Here is a 25,850-nt window from a genome sequence, read left to right on the forward strand (position 1 = left end):
CCTGCATCCAAAGCCAATCGCCAAGAAAGGCACCTTCCAGTAAACCAGGGTTTAACTTCTGGCAGCAAGGGGGAACCCCACTGCCCAGGGCTCAGGCCCGAAACTGGAAGACCTCAGAGGAGATTTCTCTGCGCAGACTCTAATTTATGAAAAGGGCGGTTATCCAAGCAGGGATTTCATTAACATTTTTCAAGGGCAAATCAGACATGTAGGGCAGAGCATTTACATGCATTTTTGTGCACGGTGAAAGGATCGTTGGGTTAATTGCATTCACTAAGGCGGGGATACAAGAGACCAGTCTGCACCTATTTAGATCTAAGACAAGTCAGAAGAATAGTCCTCAAGTTACACACATGTGTGCACTCATGTGGGTACCAAATCCCAGCCTTTTCTTGGCCTGATACCACTGGCAAGCTCCCTTGCAAGTACGCCAGCTCAAGAGCCAGTCCTGTGAGATACCAAGAACCACACACTCACCGGAGAGCTGGGTGCTCTCAAATCACCCAACTCCCTCTTCTCCCAGCCAAACACCAGCCGTGAAACATCAACTCAACACTGCATGCAGAGTTTTGAGAGTTACAAACTCTTCCCAATGTCTCAAGGAACAAAAAACCTTGGAAGAGATTACTGATGCCCTTCATGTTATTAGAGCTGCTTGGTGGGGAAACTGTGATCCACAGTCTTGGCTGGATTCTCAAAAGAGATGAGAGTCACCGGCTCCTTTCTAAATTAAAAACATTCTCATTTTCTTTCTCCCTCCTTCATGGTCCCCTCTCCGCTCCCCACCTCCCCCTCTTCCCCCAAGCTGTTGGTTGAGATTTGAAAAGCAGTTCATGAATTGCTCAGGAGCTGGCAGAAATTAATAAAATGAAGCTCATTTATATTGAAATGGACTCCTTACCATGCCAGCTGCCAATAATTTGCAAGACGGGAATCTTGCTGACAAACAAGGTCCTACAGGCAAGAGGCTTCCCACCTGCATCCACCGCATGATGAGCAACCCTGCAATGTGCATTCCTCACCTCCAAAGGAAAGGGCATTGCGACCATCTTTTTTCAGATCTGTCTGCTGCTGCCCCAGAAAACTTGTCCAAAAGAAGTAAAAAACCAGACATAGCCAAACTTTATCAAATTTTCCATCCTGAAGCGGCTGTTGAGGACTTTGTAACTCACTCAGAAAAATATGCTCTGGGCTGAAGCAAACGCTGGTCACTTCTGTGAGAAACCAACTACAACGTTGCCTGTTCCACACAGTGCCTGTGCTCCCCTGACAAAAATCATTCTCTTCTTGCACTCATTTGTTAAAAAGGTGGGAAGATCTAAAGTAGATGTTTATAACTGGGTACTGGATTATCCAAATCCTCGCTACTCTCCAGTACATCTGAAGGGCTGGCAATATCCTTTGCCATGAGCAGATGAGAAGACAATGCCTCTCCTCCTCCACAAGAGAAAGATTTATCATTACCCACGGATTCTTTCCTGAAAAGCTTTTTTCCTAGTAACTTTTACAAGTAGCTTTTTCCCTAGTAACTTTGGAAGAGTCTTTCCCAAATGAAACCAAGTCATACTTTTCAAAAAGAACATCAGGTTTTTATACTTCTCTTTGCCATTAATCTGCACTGGAACGGTCCTCGCCCCCGTGCTTCCTGGTTCACCCCAACAGCTCAGGCTCTGCCGCAGCAGAAATTCTGGAGGTCTGCAGTGCTGAAGCAGCCTCAGACAAGGACTTCCCTCCAACAAAGTCTTGGCAAAAGGGGATGCCCATGCTCCTCCATCAGGAGGAAAGGCAGAAGCAGACACAAGCACAGCTCCATGGCTCGCTTCCCAGCACAGAGCCCTTCCCCTCACAGGACACGTTTGCTCGTGTGGACGCTTACTCTGTCAGTAGAGCCTGACCAAGGGGGAAGCCGACCGCACATTCAGACCACCGGTAACTCACCCATAACTGTTCTCAGGGTAGATGAAGAGTTGTAAACATTCACATGTGGAACAGTTCATCTCATTCAAAAAGAAACATCAAATCAAGATTTTCAAACTTCTATGCTCAAGATAAAATAGTCTTAGAGCTGACTCCTGCAAAGATACATGGACACACACATATGTATACATCTGTGACGCATGTATGCATGCAGCTATGCCGATGTCTACATACATCAATGCAACTCCTCTTGTTCTTTGAAGGTTTGGAAGTAGCACAGCTGTATTTATTTCATAGCCACAAAACGGCGCCTTGAAAAATCAGGCCAAGGAGTTCCCACAGGGCTCATCACACAGCAACACAGGTCAATCCAAACTGAGGAAGCTCGCAGCAAACCACCATGAATGGATCAAATGAATGCATAGTAGAGAAGGAGAATATATTAAAGGAGCACCTTGTTATTCATCACATCTGCTACCTGTGATTCTAGGTACAGCAAAGAGAGGTTTGACTTTTACAATGCCAAGAGATTAGGAAAAAAACCAGCACGCCTGTTTTCTTTTTGCTTGCGGACACTGTACGTGAACATTAATGGATGAAAACTATGGAAGCTGCAGTTTTCTAAAAGCCTTCTTTTCAAAGCAGAACCCTTCCTTCCAGCAAGGAAAAATTAGTATGCAAGTATATCCCCTTGTCCGGTGAACATGAAAAGTTGGCTAGAAGGACAGCTCTCTTTTAGTTCTATTTTTATTTTCTGATTTTATGATGCATTGTTTTTGTCAGATTCCAAATGCAATGGCAGATGTGACATCAGTTGGTCATTAAGCTTTGAGAAGCCCTTGGTAAATCTACCATAAGCCATCAGGATGTATATACATAGACAGAAAGCAGTAGTCATTTCATACAGAAACTATTTAATATTAATCAGTGGCTCTGGGCTGCATTCCCCACCCACGATCCCAGTTCTGTGCCATTGTAACTCTGCTGTTCGATCCCATCTCCTGAAATGGAGAATCAGGCCCTTTATTTGTAACTGGAGGCCACACTTTGTTAGCCTTTATTACCTCTAGTTAATATTAATTGCTGCTGAAATCAATCAATCAAATAACCTACCCTGAGAAGAAGGTAAATGCTCTAGTATGCTCCAGGGTCCTGGTGCCCTAACAACCCTGGTTGTCCCCATCCCATACACCTGGGCTGCCCTCCACAAAATGAAACCCACAAGAGACGGGTGGGTGGGTAGATGGATGGATGGATGGATGGATGGAGGCTGCTCTCTGCCCAGATCTTTGCCTGAGACGGCTTTCCATGAGGGGGCTTGGTGCACGCATGGGTTCAGAAATGTAATTCAGAAATGCTCCAAGCTTCCCCATTCTCAATGTTGTATGTAGTACAACACCGAGCTGCAAGACCAATTCCAGTGGATCAAAGAAGCTAGTTGAGTTTTAAACCAGTGAAAATAAATGACAAACATGCTCCTTTTTGTGCTTTCTTTCTATGACATATAAAATATCATAGAAACTTTTAGTTTGAGAGAAAAATTTTAAACCAACCACAGCTTATACTACCTGTCAAAGAGAATGGCTGCTCCTGAAACTGGAGTCAGACAACGATGACCATCCAGACAAGGCTGGGGGGACCATCCACAGGTCCACAAGAATTGGCCAGCAGAGCTGGAATTGCAAAACCTCTTTGCAAGTATCTCCCTAACACGCAACCTTCATGTCTGTCACAGTTAGGAGAACAATGCTGGGTGATTGCTCTAGATGAGGAGGAGGGGAAAGAAAAATAAACCCACGTTCTCTTTGTGGAGAACTCATAAAGGAAAGACGTGGGAAGCCTTCTTCCTCCAGCTGTAGCACCACACCTATGAGAATTTCTAAGGGAAGGAAGAAAGGGCAAAAAGAGAGGGAGTGAGGAAGGTCCGACCTAAAACCTCTGTATAGCCAACAGTCAACCACCCCCAAATCACAGCTAAAGAAAACAAAACCAGGAGATAGCACTGACAAAGCACCATGGGGCCTTGATAATAAATTAATGGAAGAGAAGCACAGGTAGCCCAAGGGAAAGCCCCCTCTTCAGGGTTTCTATATTTATACGAGGGGATGTGAATAATTGACAGGGTTGTGGGTTTGTTTGTTTTTAAATCATTTTTACAAGTATCTGAATGCATTTTAAGTCTTTCCCCTTCCCTTCTCTTTTATTTTTAATGGTGGGAAAATCCCCCTTTCTTCCCTAGGGCAAATCTGCAAGGTTTTACACGTTTGCAGAAAAGGGCAAAGCAGGGAAAGGAGTCTAATTTCAGATCATCAGACATAAGCAAATCTATGGGAAGCCACAAGGGCAACTCCCTGGAGCCTGTGGGGCAGACGAACAGCAGCTTGCGCGTTGCATCCTGGGAAGTGGAGAGGTTTTATAACCCGCTCTGGGGAGCTGCACGGAAGGAGGAGCCCACTTGGCCTCCATGGAGGATGAGAATGAGAAAGGTAGCTACAAGGAATGCGTGCGTGTTTGTGTGTTACTTGAAAAAAGAATGCCCAAAATGCAGCTGAAATAAAAATAAGGTGTGGTATGTTTGTTTACCTTAAGGTTATGCATTATTGTTATTACACTTTGCTTGAAAAGTACTTTCTGCTCATGCCAAATGAGCAGAGAACTGCTGATACACAATGAGGATGGGATGTGCCAAATGCATTAAAAACCCCTTTATTTAGAAGTAACAAGAAAATGGTCAGACCAGGAGACAGAGCCCTAAATGGATCCACCCAAGCACTCACTGCGCAGCTGAGGATGGGCAGCCGAGGAGGGAGGAGGGAGAAGCAGAGCCGCACACAGCAGACCGTGCACGCACAGAAGAACCACCCAGAGCCATGATCTCCGGCAATAAAAATTAAAACCCTTGGCTTGAGTGACTGGGGAGCCACTGCAGGCAAGATGTGAAGGATTAAAATGTTGCGGAAAAAAATTAAGGCCGATAATTAGGGGAGGGGGAATTGGAAAGGAAATGTTTCGTGTATATCCTCATTTAAGCACAGAGGTAAGTAATCTGATTTTCAAGCAATGCCAAAGACCTCACACAGATCATTAAGATGGTGCCTGAGATATGAAGACGAGTATCTAATTTTAGATATACTGACTTAAATACCAGGGAGGGATTCCAGAGGTCTGTGGAAAAACAGGTGGCAAATTAAACTCGGGCGAATGCACAATCGGAGTAGCTTTCAAATTTTGGTCACACTCTCTCTGATGGAGAACGAGGTACCTCACTAAGGTACAAAAGCCTTATAGGGTATGCTATATAATTAGTAGAAAGGACGTAAAAGTAACAAAAACTTCCGCGATGAGGCCACAAGGGAAGTATAACAAGGAAAAGGATCGAAGCGGAGGATGTCCTTTTAAGGTTACAGCATGCCTTGCAGAAGTTTTGGTACCAGAATCGCTCTCTGTAAGGTCCTACTTTTAAATCAGTATCTCACAAGATTTGGTCTTCACTGACATGGCCTGCCAGGGCCACTGCGCCGGGCTAGGATGGAGAAGCCGGCAGCCGCAGCGCTGCAGAGCAGGGCTCAGTTCCCACCTGGCAGCCTGCTACCTCCTGTGCCACCTCAGGCAAGCCGGGGAGACTTCCCATCACTCCCTTACTCTCTGCGAAGCACAAATACAGAGCTCTCATCCACTGCAGAAAAACTCAAGATGGCCATATCCCCGATTTAAAAGGGTACTGAGAGACTCCAAGGAGGAAAGCCACGTTTACCCAACAGAAAGCAGAAGCTAAATATCACACGCTTCCTGAAAATAAGAGAGCTTATTGCCTGGCATGTCGCCAATACCATGGCCGGGTTGCTCTGGCATCTCCAGGTGGAAACGATAGCAGGATGGGAAAAGGCGGAGATGCCCAAGATAGGAGTTCACCCAGGCCAAAAAATAGGACTACTAATGGGACAACCAGCCTCAGCCTGCACTGAGCGCTCCCGCCAGGGCTGCCAGAGAGGACGGGAGAAACAAAAAGGAGCCCCAGGTGAAGAGGCAGCCGTGCCTCACAAAACTCAACACTGGGAATTAGAACTACTGTTTATTCAGAGCCTGGGAGGAGAGGCAAGTGAGCATATGACCAAATGACTGCTGTTTTCACCTAGTGTGATGATACCAACCGCAACAGAGCAGGTTTCTCAGCCTGGCATTATCATAGTAGAAACCCTTGCCGTTTCTCCAGCACGAGAAAAAAAAGAAAACATTCATGCAAAACTTGGCTGGTCTGTACCAGTTTGCCACTGCCAAAGTTAAATTAAGCACTCAGATTTTATCTTGCACGTCCTGACAGAACCTGATCACTCAAACGCTGTCACAGAGATGTATCCGCACCGCAGTTAAGTTTATCTGGGTTTACCGGTTTTAGTCACAACCCGTACATCACATCTCCTGACACAGCTCCTGCTGAAAGCTCTTCCCCTGCCAGAGGAGCACACAACACCAAAGGCCACATGTTGGGTGTTGTTTCTTTAACTAAGAGGGGGCAAAACCCATGAGGGATGGTAATCTCGGGGGAAGACACCCTTGGGGCTCAGTGGGTGAGCCCCCACCCTGGGAAGATGCAAGCAGGGAGCACAAGTCCTGCCACAGAGTGGAAAAATGGACCAATCAACAAATGTTTTTGAGAGGAAAAGCCAAAACCATCAAAAGTCAGGCTAAGGTAGCTTCATGATGGAAAGCTGAAACTCGTCAGCTCTGAGTGTGGCCTCAAAATAAAATTAATGCATTGCTTTCATTTTCAGTAAAGGCACGGGGGAGCAAGGCGCGTGAATCATCACCTCTGAGGTATCTGAGGAGCAAAATTCAAAGAGTTTAAAATGCGCCAGTCAGCAGGAGTTTTGAATCTGCATCCCAAAACTACAAGAGAAGCAGTGCAAGCAACCACAGGGATATGGACAAGAATTTTTATATTAAAACCTGAGGATCAGGATCCTGCCTGGGACTGGAGAACAAGTGATCCCAGCAAGGACATACCCATCTCTCTGGCTTCAATGGCATGCAAGGCTGGAGAACACATCTGAGAGATGGAACAGGGAACGACATGGGAAGAAACAGGAAATTGAATAAAATGCAATATGAATTGTGACACCCTACTCTGATCTCTTTCTGCAACAAGATGACCCATTTTCCAGAGGAGGAAACGGCAGCAGAGATCTTTCCAGGAAACTACTAGTTAAGCTGAAGATGATGAAAACTGGCATAGGAATTATGATATGCATAAGAAACTCTGCAAAGAGCCTGTGCTGAAAGGAGAATTATCTGGCTCAAGGGATCAGGTTTTTTAATGATTTCAAAGATGACGTGCAAAGAAAAAAATGTACCAGTGACTTGTGCTGATGACACAAAGCTAGAAAAAGTCACAATACATCAGAGACCTTTTGTATTGATCCCAGAGGACCATAAGCCCCCGACGTGATAGAAGTGACAAAGAAGCAAATGTAATCAAAAGATGTACCAAGCAAGACTTGCCCACCAGAAACAGGAGTGAATGCTGCCACAGAAGACATTGACCTCATCTGGAATAACATGCGCAATCCTCGTCATCCGTGGCAAAGGTTAATACAGGCCAGACTACCTTCAAGAAGAGCAAGGCAGACACAATGAAGCAGAGAGCTTCACTCTGAGAGGCGAAAACAACAGGACTGTCTCATGTGGCAAAACAAGAGGCTGTTAAAGGACGTGATTTATGTTCACGGGCAGAAAAGGGTAGGTTAAAAAAATCATAAATTCAAATAGTCGTATTCACAGTAATTTCATCCTGACCAAGCAAGGCAAGGTTAAAATAGACTGTGCCTTCCTCCCACACCCTCTCCCCTTTGCAAATGGCCTTGAGACAGGCAGCAAGCCCTGGTACTCAGCTCAAGCAGGGCAATCTGCCTAAAAGCAGCCAGCCCCCAGCGTGTGCATGGGATGTGCCAGGACAGAGAGATGCACAGCAGGCAGGTCCCCGCTGTCCCAGCATGACTGGTGCTGGCCCGGGAGCTGAAGGAGCACACCAGGGTGATCTCTCAGACACGTTGCAATGGACGAGGACTGAAGACTATAGAAGTTTCGCACAATAATTTCTTTTGGATAGATTAAACTTTGCCTCTAGAATAACAAATCTGTAGTCAAATGGGACACAAGCATGTAGCAGAGAGGCAGTTTGTGCACCAGCAAGCCCAGCTTGCTCAGGAGATGATTACCGCCCAATTACAAGTGATTTCATGAACTGACCAACCTTGGTGGGATCTATGGATTGCAGTTGCATCAAGGGAGAAAGCTCATCCTTTCAAAAAGTGTGAAACTCAAGCTCTTTCTGAGAAATATGAAAAAAGTAATGCATTGATGAAGCTGGGCTAATTCTCCATAGTTTGGCAGGCACAGTAATTGGTTCAAGTTCTCCTCTGGTTTCGCAAACTATGGTCAATAAAGGCAAAATGTTGCTGCTGGCACACACAAGCTACCTGTAATCCGTGCAAAACCAGCACTGACGGATGGGCTGCTGTGAGCCTTGTACCTTTGAGCTCCTGACATCCTACAGAACAGACAGAGCCAAAACCAGCTTCATTTTTCTTCTTCTTTTGAAAACAATTCAAAAGGTATCATCAGAGTAATAAGAGGTGCTCCTAATCCTAGGTGGGAATTTTCCAGCACCAAGCTCTCACTTTCTCTTAGTGCCTCAATATTTAATTATTATATGAAAAGCACAAGCAACTAATTACAAGACAAACTGAGGACAACTGTTACAGGAGCATCCATTACCGCAGTAACTCAAGAAAACCTCCTGTGAAGGTGCCTCCCACAGAAATGGAAAATGGAGATTTTAAGGTCACCAGGCAGAGGACTTTCATCTGGACCTCCCTGGTTTTGGAGGACTGACATCCTCTTGGGTATAAGATGGAAAGGAGCATGCAGGTGCGTGTATGCATGCAGGGGGGACGGCAGGGAAGCCACTCTATTTTATTGCAATATCTGGAAAATTAAGTTTTCAGTTGAAAATACTGAGTGAGTTTAGGTCAAACCTGTGGTTGTAGAGATTGCTCAGAGCCTCAGATCCTGCCGCACATCTTCCTAATCCCACCTGGGAGCTCCAGTGACACAGTATCACTTGACTATCGCTCTCCACAGCTTATAACCAGCTCCAGAGTTTCTTAGCTGTCCCAAACTCACAAACCACATTTCAGTGAATAAGCCATTCACAAAAAAAAAAAAAAAGAAAAAAAAAGAAAAAAAAAAGAAAAATTGATTGCCTAGCCCGAAGTGAAACATTACTGGAAAGTCACCCGGTAGAGCTATTTATTAGAGAGATGCCGCCTGATTGAAGCACGTTGGTGGAAAACTGCTTACTGTCAGCTCTGGTTCAATGCCTTTTTTATAAAAGAAGGTCAGTAATAAAATGTTCTGCCTTAATATTTATAAGAAGAATATTTTTCTTACCTGTAGCAGTTACTGCGGGGTATAGTCACATAAACGAAACATTATACGGTGCTAAAATATTATAATGTGCTTAAGTGGGATTTTTTTAAGGAATTCTACAGTATGCATTAGAAATGCAAACATCTCACGAAACAATAGCTGTACCTCTTCAAAAATGCCAGGTTGGTGAAATATCAGGCACACCATCAAACAAAGACACAGTAAATCTACACAGCACTTGATATTTTCAGCAGTAGTAAGTGTCATTCCATCATTTCAATGTTTCACGTTGGTATGTGGCCCAAAATAGTCCTACAAGAAAATAACCAGTTCCCTCTTTAAATTTAAAGAGTAGTAGATGATTTTAGTAGCTGAGAAAGCTACTGATATTTTCTGTGGCATCATTCCCAGCCCAAATGAAAATAAAAATTGCAGTAAATGTGCACATGGTGTATTTGAGGGCACACTGACTGTATTCACCTATGCCTGCGTTACAAGTGAATTATTCAGCCCACCTGAGCTCACAACAGTTCCTGAATTCACATGAATGGCATCTGACAAAGGGAGCCATCTCCAAACTGCAGGCAATAATTTCCCAGCACTGTTTTTACTTGTATTGCACACAGGTCCCACTGTGTTACTGGATAAAGTGATTTTTACTCAAACAGGTATTAAAAATAATATCAGGGAGCCTGAATTTCAGTCCTCTTGAAAGCCACGGTTCCTCCCTCCTGTGCCAAAGCCACCAGGAGAGGTGACTCCCCCATGCCGTCCACTCCACCAGCAGCCACAGCCTCACCATACCTCCACACTGATCCTACAGACCTAGGGCAGAAGGAGTAACTTACTTTTTTGCAGCAAGTGGATATACCTCAAAGACAAAGAAAAGCCTACTGCCATTTTTAAAAGGAATTTTAAAGGGAACGCCTTTAAAGAGGGGCCAAAAGAGAGAAGCAAAGGACACCTTTACAATTGAGCCAAAGAAAGACTCCTTGGTTTTCAAGTGCTTGCACCAGCCTTTGCAGCTCTTTTTGAAGGAGAGTAGTCTTTATGCTGGTTCAGAGGCCTTTATTGTTGAAGTTTTCAGATCTCTAGTACAGAGTCACCTACAGATGCTCTGGTGACCTCTGGACATTTTGCCATCAGAGACAGTCCTCCCAACTTAAAAGATCATCTTGTCACTCAGCACTGATGGGCTGCACATCCCTTCAAGCTACCCAAGAAGGAAAGAAAAATAATTCAAATGCAATTCCCTCCTCCTCTTGTTTACTTGGGGTTTTTTCCACCGCTTTTCAGAGTTGAGATACCTGAATGAAAAGGGGCGGGGGGGGAGGGAAAGCCAGTATTTTGCACTTTATCATTTACAGTTTTCAACCAACTCAAATCCTACAAAATCTTTGCCAAAAAGTTATTCTCTGTAGATCAAATGGAGAAAGACAGCACTTTGCAATGCAGAAATCTAAGCACCGTCTCAAGATTCAGGCCAGACCTAAGTTACAAGTATTTGCAGCACAGCTATGTCAGTCACAAATTTGATGGAGCATGACCTCTGATTATGCCTGCAGAGGCCACTGCAATACAGTTATAGGAGCAAAACTGTGACATGACTTATAGTAACACCTTTTTTTCCCACCCCAAAAAAAAAACAAGCTTAGAATAAACTCTTCCAGCAAACACGCCGGTTTTTGCTGGCATAAGCGCCAGCCGCATGAAGAAGCCTTTGTACCACTGGGAGGAGGCTGTGCTGGTGCACCACACCACGATGTGCTCTTAACACCTATCTGGCCTTGCTGCACCCCACTCCTGCACCTGCCCTCAGTGACGCGATGCCTTTCATCATTCCTCCGCCAGCCCTGGTGCTCTCAGCTTGCCAGGAGGGCAAAGTGACTCTTTACTCCGTTGGTCCCTGTTGTGCAAAACCCAGGCTGCTCCAAGCAGCCTCCGGTTGTTGCGACACACTGCAACACAAACGCTCTCCTTTTTGCGATACTGCAGCCGATTGCTTCCCATCTGCGAGGCTGCCAGCTTCTGGCTGTGCCGAGGGTGGCCAGAAACCTCAGGTCTGTCTGGGGAAGAAAAAACGTCTCCCTCCACAGTGCTGACACCATCCTTTCCTTCAAAAGGACGCTGTCGAGCTTATGCATATCGGTCTCACTCGGAACAAGCTGCCACATGAATGACCCAGCAACCCTGCCGCCTGCAGAAAGCAGCAGCTCTCCTAAACACCTCACCTTGTGCCCGGCCCAAAAGTCTTAGTGAAATCAGTGGAAAATTAATTCAATGGGCTCTGCATCAGGCCGCCAAAGAAGTAATGAGGCTCCAAAAAGCTTAGCCTAGCTTCCGCCATTTCTGAGTTGCAACTGGAAATTCTCATTTGTGTCGTGCACCTACTTTAGTACCAAAAAAGGAAAAGGCAAAAAGGAGCAAAGAACAGAAGGAAAAAAATCTCAGAAAAACAAGTTGCTATTTCTCTGGTGTTTCTAAGAACCATCTCCTTACAGTCACTTTTAGCACCGTTTTCTTTGGCCCACAGACCCGTCACGAGCCAGGCTGCGCCTCTAAAGCCAGCTCCACTCGCCCCTCTCCCATGGGCTGCCCCACCAGGATTTGGCTGCGGGGAAGGCTCCTTCTCCTTCTCCTTCTCCTTCTCCTTCTTCCCTTCTCCCTGCTCTGCCTGGGAGACCTGATGGCCCCAATGAGGATGAGGAGAAGGAGGAGGAAGCAAAGGCAGTGGCAGGCAGTGCTGCCGCTCTCTCCAGCTGCCGGCTCCCAGCATGGCCCCAGATGGCAGTCCCAGGGCAGCAGATCTCACTTTGCCATTTGAAAAAAAAATGAGTATGCTTCACAGAAACCTTGCAGAAAGCATTTTGAAAACACCCTTGTTAACATCTTATATATCTGGTTTTTTAAATACTTGAAATTCCCACAGCAGATACGTTCAGGCAGGATACCCATAAAGCAACCAAACCCTCTTGTTCCTCTGCAAAAAGTGTTCATTGCTTTAAACTTTTGAGAGTCAAAGGAAGGCAGCACAGGCTGGAGAAAAATCATCGCTCCTTTCAGCCTATCTTACACGCTGCAGCATCCACTACACCGTCCTCACGGTGACATCTGTAGGGTTGCAATTAGCTACCAGTAGCTCATTAGCTACTTCTGTAATCTTATATAGTGTAGCAAACAGTAAATCCATTAACTGTGACATTTTTGTGGGATTTCTGTCTGTTCAATTGTTCTGGAGGCTTATATTTATAAAAGATACGAAAAGCTGACGAGCTCCTTTTGTTCGCAGTGTTTCAGACAGATTGACTAACTTTCAGGGTTCATTTCAGATTTAATTATTAGATTAATACTTATATACGCAGGCAGTAAAACTCTTTTAAAGATAATGAAAACATTTGAAGAGTAACAACGTTAAAAACAAGAGTGACGCTCCTTCAAGCATCACCTGAAATCCCACTGCAGCAATTAATATGCGGGATATTGTTTAGCCTGACCACTTATCAGCACAGCAGGTCCCAAGGGAGAAGTAATTTAAACCAGCCGTGCCTGCAATGGTTTCGAAATGAAACAAATAAACTACTACAGCGACGGCTGGAAATGTGGTTTGAGACCAGTTTCTACCGCCCGGGGTCAACAGCAAGCACCGTGGTGAGAGGGGGTGGCAGACCACAGGGATAGGGACGGGGATGGGCACCGGTGCTGCGCACGGGTACCAGGGCTGCTTGTGTGCCGCCGGCGGAGGGAAAGAGGCTGAGAGCCCCTGGAGCACCTCGCCCCTCTCCGTCCCAAAGCAGAGGCCATGCAGCGGCCCCCGTGGGAGAGGGCTGCCAGCAAAAGAAGCCTGACGCGAAGTTTGGCGTGTCTTATCTACGCCCAACTGTGGGAAAGGAGGGAGGCACTTGATTATCGCTCCCTCACACAGGTTTTAACATGCCTGAACATATTCTCTGCCTCTTAAAAAAAAAAAAAATAAAACCAAAACCAACAACAAACCATGAAAAGGAATGTATAATCACTTTTGCAGGGTACCTTTCCACTCCAGCTTGCAGTGTCTGCCCCGCCATGTACTTTTCCCAGCACAACGCAACTTGCAAAACATTTTACACAATGGGCACCTTGAACTTTTCAAAGGAAACAACTTCTCGTGGCCACAGCATCAAATTCGGTGGAGGCCTTTGCTGACACCTCCCGTACCAAAGAGGAAAAATGCACTGGTGAAATCTGAACGTGGAGGTTAACTTAAAAAAAAAAAAAAAAAGTGTTTGTTTACTTGGGAGATGCGGGAAGTTCCAGCCAAACATGCATCCAAACGCACGCCAGGCTGCTGGGTTCGGGGTTTTCGGTCAAACAACTCTTGCAGCACCCAGAGGAAGCACACACCCAACACGCTGCAACCATTTTTCAGCATCTACTGAAACACCTAAAAAACCCAACCTGGATGGCTCTAACCAATATTGCAACATGGAGGTGCATACACTGGCGAGGAAAAAAATCTTCTCAAGAATAATTGAGTTGTGGGCAGGCAGAAAGCAATGCCAACTCTCTGCCAAGTAATACAAGTGCATCTCTTGGAGCCATTCATGAAAGCCGGTGCTTAATTTGAGGCACGAAGCATTGAGAAAAACCCAGCCCATGAGGCAGCTAATGAGATCTGGAATATCGGGAAGGGAGGGTAAAAGAAAGGGATTGCAGTTAATCTTCCTAACAAGCAAAAACGCTGGGAAAACTCAAGGAAGGTTTTGTGCAGGGATTTACATGCGCTCGCAGGAGCTCAGCAAGGTTAATAACCCACTCTTCTTACAACGCCGCATGTAAATACACAATTTTAGGGCACGGGCCAACTTTGTAAGTTTATGCTCAGTAGTTCCATTTTGATCTTCCTCCTTAAAACCTGATTTCCAACCGCATTTTGAAAAGGAAATGAGTCCTATACTTGTCTTAACAAGTGGCCAACACCTGCTTCGATGCTTTTTGTTTTACTGTATTGTTTGGGGTTTGGGCTCTGTTTTTTAAAGCCCAACCTAACAGGCTTAGGGGAAAAAAAAGGCCCGTAACCAGTTTGGGGAACAATAGAGTAAAAGACTTTATTCACTCGCTCCTTTGTTTTCAGGAAACCTATCCTGACATTTCTCTGTCAATACATCATGAAAAACACAGAAAATGCAAACACAGGCGGGATGGTGCTTCAAAGGGAAAAGGTACGGCCCTGCTTTGACTCCCAGTTTCTTCTGACCAAGCTTATATGCTGGGATATTTCTGCATCATCGAGAGACCTTTTTACTGGAATTTCGAAGAAACAGGGAAAACACAGCAGCGTCCCGCTTGCCAAGTGTAATTTGTTTATGCAAGTTTTCCAGAATCCATCTTCTTTTCCCCCACGGAAATCTGATGTTCACCCGCAAGGAAGACATTTAAATGTTACGAGACCTGAGCAAAGCTCAGCACTGCTGTAATGTAAGTTGGCTCCCACTACACTCAAGGGATGTTTTTATATGAACACTCATGTGACTGAATTTCAGTATTGTCCCACAATGCTACACTGAGGTTGTTATTTCAGATATCACCCTGACAAGTAACTTTATTAAAAAGAAACAAGATGAAAAAATTATGCAGAATTCCAGACAGAATTAGCCCCCAATTCAAGTGAGCAGCTTGAAACGTGGATCAATGCGAAGCGAGGATAGCTAGCGCGTCTATCAGCAATGAAGCCATCCCCTGGCTAGCACTTCTTCCAGGGAACTTTCAGATGAAGAGTAATGGAGACATGAGGACAGCTCTCAGTTTAACCTGTCAGCCAGTGACTTCGGACTAAATTGAATTATTAATTGTTGATCCCATAAGAACGCTACTTAGATGTTTTCTTGCAGTGTCTTCACTGAAGACGCTGTCCATCAAAATGAAACAGAAAAGAATTCTTTTGTCTGCCGTGGGTAATTTTGCACAATTCATTCATTAATGGAGTTTGAGGGAAATATTCAGAAGAATGCCACTTGGTGTGAACAGATAAATAAGATGTCCCACTGTACATATTTTCTAACTTAGTCTATATATAAGCCAAGCATTAAATAACAAAACTGAACAACAGTGAACACAGTTCTTAGTACTAACATAAAATTAAAAACCAAAAATGTTGTTAATTTTGTTGATTCCTTTGCTGTGCCATGTGTAACAGGTTGATAAATTCCTACAGAAAATATATAATCCACAACGACCGTCCTTGCACTACCTGGAGGTATGCAAGCAACCATTTGAAACACTAAAGCCAGCCTATCCCGTGGCACAGGAGTGATATCTCAATTCCACACGTTCAAACGCCTCTGAAAGCTTCTCTGGTGGGTTTTGAGCTGTGGTCTGTGCAGCAGCCCATAGGAATCCTCAGGGGGGGACTGGGAGATCATGGCCACAGCCGCCCACTGACAACTTCTAAGGGATTTAGGGCTCTTCCAGAACGGCTTTAGGGATGTGAAAGCCACAGCACAAAAGTATAGGCTATGCGCACTGGAATGGGTTTGTATGTTTGTATTTGCATATAGAGAAGAATAAATCAGGATAAATCACATACGATATCATGACAGCTAACCGTAAATTTTAATTTAGCTGACATGATAACCAAACGACATCCTGGACTAGACTGATCACAAAGTTGTGACTGATGTCACACAAATTAACTTGATGCTTCAGCGTCAGGCTTAAATACATTAATATGTTGTTAGACCAGCCTTAACTAAAACCTCAAAATTCTACCAATATTTTCCAAATCCATTTAGAAACATCGATGCAACAGCCATCCAACTTATCCAAGGTGATTATAGTGCCTTTCATGAAAGAAATCAGGAAGCAATTCTACAAGCCAAGTCAGTAATCAGAATTCAATTTAGAATGAGAAGAGTAATAATTCTATTTTTAATCAGGGAACATGGCAGAAATAATTAAAAACTAATAATTGTTATAGAAACCCATCTGAAACATTTGTTGATTTTAAATTAAAATTATCTTGTGTTGGACTAACAAAGAGTTGCATTTAGAACATTTCCAACCCTCTCTTACTAAAAAAAGCACTTAAATTTACTGCATTTTTAATCAAAAGAATAACCTGCAGGACTTGGAAGAAAAACCTGGTACAGCCTTATGGATTACTCTGCTGCAAAGAAAAACACTGTAGTGTTAGCTCCATCAGGAACATCTAAAAGAACTTCATCACATCGTTCAAGTGAAGTTCAAAATACTATGAATATAAAATTTTACTGGTATGAAATTTAGATACAGCAGGATTTTCTCCTTTCTCCTCACTCTTACATTTCGTGATTTCATCGCATTGTCTTAATATTTTCACTTATTAGCAAGGGATCACAAATATCAACAGGAGGGCTGGTTAGGGTGCGGCGGCTAAAACACCCCCATGGGTGTACCCAAGTGTACTGCTCTGATTTTAACCCGGGCGTACAGGCTGAGCCTATGGCTTAATGCTGTATTTCAGCACCGCTGCTGCAGGGGTGGTAACTTCCAATAGAGGACCAGTACGGACGGCTGCGGGCAGTCAGTGACTCAGTGCCCAGTTTAATTTGCTATTACAGAAGACAACACCCTCAGCTACCTTTTCTCCTGTGCTTTCAAACTAAGCGCTCCAAGCACGGCTGCTGCCCCAGCTGGATCTTATGGCCCCGTGGCTACTCCGGCACACACTCCAAACTCTTACCAGCCAGTGGGAACTTTAGAGGCATGAAGAAACCTAAACTCTGGTCCCCATATAACCTTTCTGGCAGTGAAATTAAAAAAAAGTAATTTCTACTGTGATTTTGCGGAGACACAGATGCAGTGACATCAATGTACAGGTGACCTCTGCTGCTGCAGCTCAATCCCCTTTGCACAGGTAAATCAACTCCACTGGTGTTCCTGGTACCAACAGTGCTGAAGGATGCGAGGGAAACCCCACCGTAAGCAGGGAAACTCTCCCCTGAGGGGCCAACAGATCTCCAGGCATTTCCAGAGGGACGCAGCACTGCCCAACTTCAATGGCACAGTCCAATGTGCGTACACATCCCTGACAACAGCAAAAAGAAAATGCTATCTGCACTGGTCTGCAACAAGCTGGAAGGATAAATGGTCATTTAATCAAAAACCCCTCAATTTCTGTATGAAATCATGATAACTCGGCCCAGGCAGAAAATTTTGCCTCACACTCTTAGGGTCAAGCTCTTCACATGCATTTATGTTTAATCCTTTGAGCACTATTACTGTGTCGTAATGAAAATAAAATAACAGCTTTCTAGTGTAGCTATTGAGATAATCACATTCGGCCAGAAACAATCAGAAAGCCCAAGTCTTCAAATCCACGATTTACAGTGAAACAGCTAATGCTGTAGCATTTCAGATCACATTCTGTACTGCTGAATAAATTTGACAACATTATACAATGCTGTCCCATCGGGTAGACCTATTTTCTGTTATTAGCCTGATGAAATAACCTGCAGTACTTACATCAGGCATGTTCATGTTCCTGTTGTTTTCTTTACACCTAGCACTGTCACTTATTTTCACGTATTCAACAAGATTGTAGGAGAACAGTCAGATCAGATGCGTGGGGGACGTTTTTCAAAAGAAGGGCAAGTGCCTTTAGAGCCGAGGCCCCTTTTTTTTTTCTAAACTTTTAATTTTTAGAGGATTCTGTTCAGTTGCAAGCCACGAATTTTGGCGTGCAGCACCCAGGCTTTCTGACAGGTTTATTAGTTTATTCAGTTGTGAAGCTTAAACGAAGGCTGTATCTTATAGTGAAGGTACAAGATTAGGGCTCCACTCTCAAACTTAATTCCATGGATTCACAGGCAAGTATCTTAAATCTCCCTGCATCTCAAATCTCCCTTTACAGATAGAGAAATTACTTTCCTGTATCATTGAAATAAAGTCAGAATAAATCCATTTATATAGGTGAGGTGCTCAAGCAGGTGACGTGGTAGTGACAGATATCTAGTTAGACAGAAGAGACTGCTCAACACCGCATGATTTCATCAGAGCATCAAAAACCACAACATCATTTTGCTTCACGTAAACAGCCTCTCTAAAATGAAGTGAAAGGAATCATATGCACCTCCTTAAGAGACAATCAGAATTAGTCTGATATACAGACTTGTAGGACCCACTCAATTACTTTGAGATAATATTGCAATAAATTGTAGGTCAGGCGTGGTGGAACATGAATCCCTGGCCTCTGGCATTCATCTATTACGTTTAAAAAAGAGAGGTCGGACAAAGATAATCCTCTTATTGCTCTGTCATTTTTACCAGCAGAGACTCTAAACGTGAAATTTGGTCCAGATTCAGCAGTAAAAAATGACTTTCATTTGCCAACATCCTAAACCTCTGCCTCTCAAGAGCTCCGGCTGGGAGCCTCACTGAGCTCCAGGCATGGTGGCTCCAGCCTTGAGCACCCACCAGCTCGACCCAGCCAGCCAGGCTTTTGAAAGCCCTTTGAGCAGGGAGCCGAGAAAGCAGGCAAGCGGAGAGGCTGGACAGGCCTCTACACAAATGTATTCATTTCTGAGACCCCCAGAGAATTTTGCTAAAAAACTCACAGCAAGAAGTTTTGGTACTTCCTGGTGCACAGAGGGTAGCGAAAAGCAAGCGCTGCCAGGAAGGCATGAAGTTGCCGTCTCTCCCTTCTGTACCAAATTCTGAGTAACGTTAAGATGTGACTAACATCTTTTTGCAGATTGCAGTAAGGCAAGAAATTTTATTGCCATTTAGAGAAAGAATCAGTAGCTCTGGGAGGAGTAAAACCTTCTAAAAGCCTTTATCTTCCCATATTTAAATACAATTTTTTTTAAGAGAATTTGATAAAAGTTTAACTTTAAATACCTGCTGAAAATGCTTTAATCCTTAATTCCTTCTCATAAGTATTACGTGCTGCTAAAACCTGTACTCTGATGGATTTGTTTTACTTCTCTCTCTGAATAATCTAGGACCAAAGCATGATACGGAAAAGTCAGTGGAAGCAACAGGTGGGCAGAGCTTTCGAAAATCTGATGCCACTCCCTTAAGTGACTCATTTTGGGGTTCAATGAGCAAAAAGTGCATTAAACTTTAAAGGGATTCCTGTACAGAAATAGCTCTCCGCAGCTGGCTGGTCTCGGTACGTTTAAAGTGAGATGTACACTCTGGTGAGCAGGTTTGTGATTGCTCTTAAAAAGCTGGCTATGTGAAGCTCGCCTGTAATCTTGTCTAAATTACAGGCAAGCTAAGGATGGCCAGCTGTGCTTCTCAACCCGCTGTGCTGAGGAAAATCCCAGTCGGATGGTGGGTATCCAGCCATCTCAGGCAACATGGGCTGGGGAACCATTTCAAAAATAGGATGGTCAACCCGCAAGCTTGGGATAAGCATGGCAAGGTTGGAGCAGGCTCTGGTGGCAAGCAGGACCCAGCCCCTCCGACCCCAGGAAACCCTGGAGCTCAAGCTAAGACCCCATCCCAGTGTAAGGGTGCATGTATTTACAGGGACTGGCAGGCAGATCTACGTTCTGGAAAGGAGGTCAGCTGAACCCAAAACTGACTCCAAAGGCAATTCCTCAGACTTCTTGTTCCTCTTGTAGACAACAGCTCTAGGCTAAAACAACTTGGGGTAAAATGCACTGGAAATGCGCAAACTAGATGCAACACATATCGGAAAAACTTTATAAACGTTCCTTAATCCACAAAATCTGTGTGTGAGGAGCCATCTTCCTTGACAGGGGCACTGAGGCACCGAGCAACCATGGCTGAACTCTGGGCAAGTCATCGGTGGCAGGAACCAATCTCCTACTCTGACCACCAGATTACACTCCCCCTTTCATCTCTGCAGAAAATCAACAGTGAAACCAACTTAAAAGTAAAGCTTTCGGTGGGGGGAAAGGAATCCAGCAAAGCCCCGAATGCAGATCAGGAACCTGAAGGTTTACTTGCATAACCTCACTCAGTACATTTAAGTTAGTGTTACGTGCTTGTCTCACGAGCACAACGGTCTACCTCCCCAAAAAACGCTACAGCTGAAAAACGTCCCCCCCCAACCCTTGAGCTGACACAGCCTCCGCTGGCACCTCTGGAAGGAAAGCCAGTCTCCAAGGAATAAGGTGCCATCCCTGGATAGCAACTTCATAGCTCTTTGCTACTCTACGTCAACCACTTACTAAAGTGTCCTCAACCTTTTATTATCGTGCTATTTCTATAGCTCTGCACATTTTAGTAAATAGGATGTTATTTTTTCTCTTAATAGATTTATTTGCAGTGTTGCCTGCTTGACCACTCACCATCTGGGAGCTGTAGTTTTACTGGGCTCCTTCAATTAACCTTTAAAGGTTTCAACCTTTTTTCCCCTGCACATTTGTACTTGGCACCACACAAACATTTGTTACAGCACTTCACTGTTTACGTTCACAAGACATTTCTCTGATGTTCTATGTTGCTGAATTATGCAAAAATAGCATACTCCACTGACATACTTCCTATACGTTTTGCAAGTTGTTATATCTGTGTTTTATATGCACAAGGGGCATGTTCTCTTGAAATGTTTTTCTTCTGAGACACCATCCACCCTGATCACCCCCTGAGAAGTGGTCATGGACCCTGCTGTATTTACACTGCAGTTGCATCTGAAAGCTCCAGCGTGGACTGAAACCGGAGCTCTCAGCAGCTTTACAGTCACACAAGGATATGTGATCCTTTGGTCCTGGAGCTCACACAGAGCTGTAGCTGTTATCCGTAGCATCACAGACTCAGGCTCGTCAATTATTTCATTGACGTTTATTTGTTGCTGGCCGGGGAAGCTAGCAGCTCTCCCATGCTTCATGCAACATGGCAGTCGTCCCAGCTCCCCTTGCATATGGCAGCTTACACTTTGGGGGCACCAATCCACACCATTTGACAATGGAAACCAGGCTATCGGCAGGCATAGAGTGTCTCAGCCTCCTGTTTTCCAGAGGACTAACCAATGCACACCCGATGAGACTCCAGCCCCTGAAGCGCTGGCCAATACATCCAATTCAGAGAGACCAACACCTATTTCTAGCTCTCGCCTCCAGCCCCATCCCAAATCTTTGCTCTTCCCCACAGTCCGTTCGCTGCCAGCTTCTCCCTGCCCCCTTACCAAACACCTTTCACTGGAAAAGCAGATCCCAACGAGGACAGCTGTAAAGTCCTCAGAAACACAAGGTTTCTTTGTTAGCTGTGAAGCCCAGTGAGCCCAAATGACGCTGCAGGTAGACCTTCCCTGCAAAGCCTCTATTTCCAAATAATCCTGCCCCTTCTCCCAAAGATGTAGCCTCAGCAACCCCAGCCCTGCAGACATTTTTACTCTCAAAGCCACGCTCCCAAAAAACCCTCAATTTCTTTTTGCTTGCCCAGAAGCACGAATCAAAAGCTGACTGTGGTAGGTACCGCAGTTTTCTCATGATCCTGGACAGCCGTGTTCTGCTTATTTCCCCCATTACTTAATGTTATTTCAAAATACAGACTCCAGCTCTTTGAGTACCTCTGTGGATGTGCAACTTTGCCCTCCTCTGTCCTCCACCCCCTTACTGCAAAAAGGCTGGAGGCCACATTTCAGCAGAGAGGAACCGGCTATGCCACGGGGGACATCCCATGCTGCCGGCTGCACCGGCAAGGAAGGACAAGGGGCTCTCAGGGATGCTGCCAATGGGTCCAAAGTCTTCATGGAGCTCTGGATATTTATACAGGTTTACCCACTCCAAGTGGCCCAAAACAACTGACTGCATCTACTTCCTCCTCAAAAATCTCCTGTTCCTTTTAATTTCCCTTTAAAAAAAAAAAAAAAAAACCAACAACATAAATTCCAAACTTGACGGTATGCTCAGGTAACCATGTCAAGCATAAAGACGTGTTTTAAACAGTAAACAGAAGCTGAAATGTCATGCATTCATTCATATGCCTCCAGGAATGACAGCTTGAAGGAACATATCAAACAGTATGACTTTCCAAATTTAAAAAAAACAGGCTGGTAAATTACAGTGATTTTTCATTCCATAACAAAGTACACACACAAAAAAGTGCTTCCCAGAAAAAGATTACCAAGAAATCATCCAGATGTTACTAAAGCATTAGGATTAATTTGCTTAAAAACAAAAAAATAAAAGCAGCGAGGAAATTACTCCCACCGGCTTTTCTGTCATAAGTTTCATCCTGCAACTTCTAACTGAACTGACTTCTGTATTCTGCCTCGAGTCTTACACCAACGCTACATGCATTTCTGGTGCCTGCTGCCTATGGTCACATCTCTTACAGCAGCACCTTGCTAACTCCACTCTGGGATGCCATAAAAGTCAACCAAAATGCCATTTTCCTCCCACTTAATGGGAAAAAAAATAAAAAAGCATTTTCATCGTTGCAGTTGTGCAAAAAAAAAAGGATCCTTTGTTAATGTTAAAAAAGGCACATTAGTCATTTTTAACCAAAACAACCTTTGGCCATGTATTACACATCACTTACAGTGAAAGTCATCAGATGCTTGGCAAAGGTTTTCAGTAATCACTTTAATTCACTGCATAAACCTGCAGCGATCACTTAATAATCCACCTCCCCCCCAGGAAATCTGGGAGTAGTTAATGCTTCAAGTCCCGCAGCACTCAGTCGGCAGTGAACTGACTCCAACAACCCCTGGGCTGCAGCCACGCCACGCCGTGCCACGCAATGCCACGCCACGGCATCCCTCCAGCTGCAGAGGAACCTCGCACATCACTTCCCCCACCACCACCAGGTGAGGTGGGAAGCGACATGCAAAGGGAGGCGAGCAGCCTCCCTGCAGCTGAGGAGCAACAGACAACCTCTGTTTTGGGTATTGCCAGCATTCGTGCAAAAACCTGGGCACAGGCGAGGACGCGTCTGAGCCCTTTGGAGATGAGACTTCAGCATCAAGATGAAGCTTTCCCATGACTGGGATAACCCAAAAATCATCTTCTCAGACACTTGCCACAAGCACGGAGCTGGCAAGCAGCAGTCATACAGCTGTATTTTTTTAAACTCAGATTGATCACTCGTGTTCACTAATTTCAGGTTCGGAAGTTTATACCACACAGTTAATGTCCTTCAACATGCTGGATTTGGGGGGTTTGGCAATATTTAGCTTAATCCCATGCAGGCTGTTAAAATCATTTTAGTTTCTTCCAGCTAGGTGCATCAGTTGATGTGCAAGAAACATGTCTATTAAGCAGTACTGTTCAAGTGAATTTTGTTTTGTAGTATCCATTAAATACTCCTTCTCCTGCATATCCCAGACCCTGATCAAAATCCCTCCTGTCCCGACCAGGATTTGGTTCCCTTTCCTGCCTGGGCACAGGGAGACAGCTGCACCCAGCAGCGTCCCACCTCCCTTCCCGGCGGTGGCCTTGCGCAATGGGGAGTCTTGGAGTCTTTGTCTCCGTTTCAATGTCTAAGGGCCTGGAGCACACTCTGAATATACCCTCCCCGCCCAGGTTAATGCAAATGAATAACAAAGCAATTTTCAGCTGGGAAGCAGACAGCAGAAGGCTTATTTGTTTTCCCTCCAACTTGAAGATTAGAGGGACTGGGCTGCAGGACCACAGAGCGCTGTTTGCTCACCTGGGAAAGTCACGACATCAGGTTTTCAGAGTTTGCTACAGCAGTTTCTAGTGCAAGCTGTGAAGCCCCCTCTCACCAACAGCCCAACAGCTGCTAGGGTATTGTCAGCAGCCACACGGCAACGTAGTATATGGAAGGAGAGACTGGCACGGGCAGCTCTGTACATCCTCCAAAAATGGTGGAGGCAGGTATTAATGCAAAATCTACACGCTTTCTTTTTTCCCTCCCACCTCTGCTATTTTATAGGCTTCCAAGCACCACTTTCTGGCTTCCAACAAAGCGCTCCAGACAAGGTCTGGCAACTCCCCTGATGCATCCATCTGCAGCTATGACTCGCTGGTGCCCTACGCTGCCTTATCTTCAGGGGGGTCACCCTAAGCGCCCAGGACAGCTGCCCCAATAGCTCCAATGCTACAGGCCAGAGACATTTCTCCAAGCACGCAGGATGCTTTGGCTCCATGGAGCAAGAGGCCAGTACAGCAGAACCAGCTCACCTCTGCCAGGCAGCTGCCGTGCTCCTAAGCCCCTGCCTGTCCTGCCGGCAGCTGCACAGCCCCCTGTGACTGTCCCCATAAGCTGAAATGCATCTGGGCAACAATACTAGTGCTGCAAGTACTGATATAGAGAAGAGGAAAAAAAGACTTGTTTCACAAAGACGATGCTATTCAAGTGCTGTTTCTGCACTTACTATTCAATATAAAATCGCCTCAACAAGTGAGGTGTTTTCTTGCACTAATCATATGAAACCGAGCCTGTCAGTTCCAAATTGTCTGGAAGGGAAAATAGAACTAGAAATGCAGAGAAACTTTCACAAGAAAAACCATTTCTGCCTCTTCAGAAACAAACACAACCGTTCCCACCACCATGGCCGCCCACCAGCACCACCTCTACTATCCCCTTACGTCTGCAGAAGAGCACACCTACCGTGACCTCCACGCATTTCTATGTCCATGAGTAATCCATATGCCTGATCTTTTGACAGACCCAAACCGTTCCAGAAATGTCCCTGTTCGCAAACATTCGTGCCATTACAGCGGCGTGTACATACGCAATGTGATTTGTGGTCAGGGCCAAGTCAGCTTACGTAGGTACTGCTCATTAGCTGTAACTCAGGTACACCTATGGCAATGCAAGGGGAGGCGATTTATCTTATACTACTCTTGGTGAAGTTGCACCACAGCACATTTGCCATGCTTCTAACAGCATGCACACAGTTCCTGCAGCCCAGCTAATGCTTGGCAATTTGTTAAACTCCGTTAACATCGCTGTGAGTTTGAGCTTTTAATTACCCCGTAATCTAGACCAACTCTAGACAATACTAGAAAATGCAAGAGTTAAACAACTGGTGGTCTCCCATGAGCTAACCTCCAATCTGCCACCCCAGGGCTCGCTGCTGGGAAGACCACCGAAGACAGTGAGGGAGAGCAGGAACTGCTGTGGGCGCCGGCAGCAGCGAGACCCCTGAGCACCTCGTGAAGGCTGCGTTTGAGCCAAGGCAAGGCTGGGCACAGAAAGCCTGCACGGGACGGCAGCTACACGGGACCCATCAGCTCGCATTGCCCCCAGCTGCGCGCAATACAAACGACTGCTGGGATCATTTATTTGCTCTGCTTTACGAGGGCTTTTTAAGCTACCCGAGAACATTGCATTCCAACTCTTACTGAAAGCGTAATTGGAAGTCTCAAAGAGCAATTACATTTAAAACATTCCGCAGTGAATCAACTAACTACCCGTTTGCCCACGAAGAGCCTCCTGCACCAGCCCCAGCACCAGCCGGCAGGGCTGTATTTCCGGGATGTGCGCACGGAGCGGAGCACAGAGGGAGGCTTCATGCGCGGGACAACACAACAGCTTCCCCCTGGAAGGAAGAGGGGTTCATTAGTTATCGCCGATGCTCCCCCTTCCTCAAGTCCTTTGACACCATC

At 45.2% G+C, this 25,850-nt stretch overlaps 1 protein-coding gene across 13 annotated transcripts in view; it reads right to left on the minus strand.

Annotated features, from left to right (window-relative positions):
• TIAM1 (TIAM Rac1 associated GEF 1) overlaps window positions 1-25,850 on the minus strand; it is a 190,702-nt gene that overhangs the window by 89,798 nt on the left and 75,054 nt on the right. For 2 of the 13 annotated variants that reach the window (XM_075770511.1, XM_075770530.1), the window contains one exon: window positions 9,511-9,657. The exons of the other annotated variants lie outside the window; for them this stretch is intronic. The gene's annotated coding sequence lies outside the window, so the exon portion shown is untranslated. The remainder of the gene's footprint in view (window positions 1-9,510; window positions 9,658-25,850) is intronic. 13 annotated transcript variants of the gene reach the window in all.

This window comes from Balearica regulorum, chromosome 1 (genome assembly GCF_011004875.1).
Source record: "Balearica regulorum gibbericeps isolate bBalReg1 chromosome 1, bBalReg1.pri, whole genome shotgun sequence".
NCBI lineage: Eukaryota > Metazoa > Chordata > Aves > Gruiformes > Gruidae > Balearica > Balearica regulorum.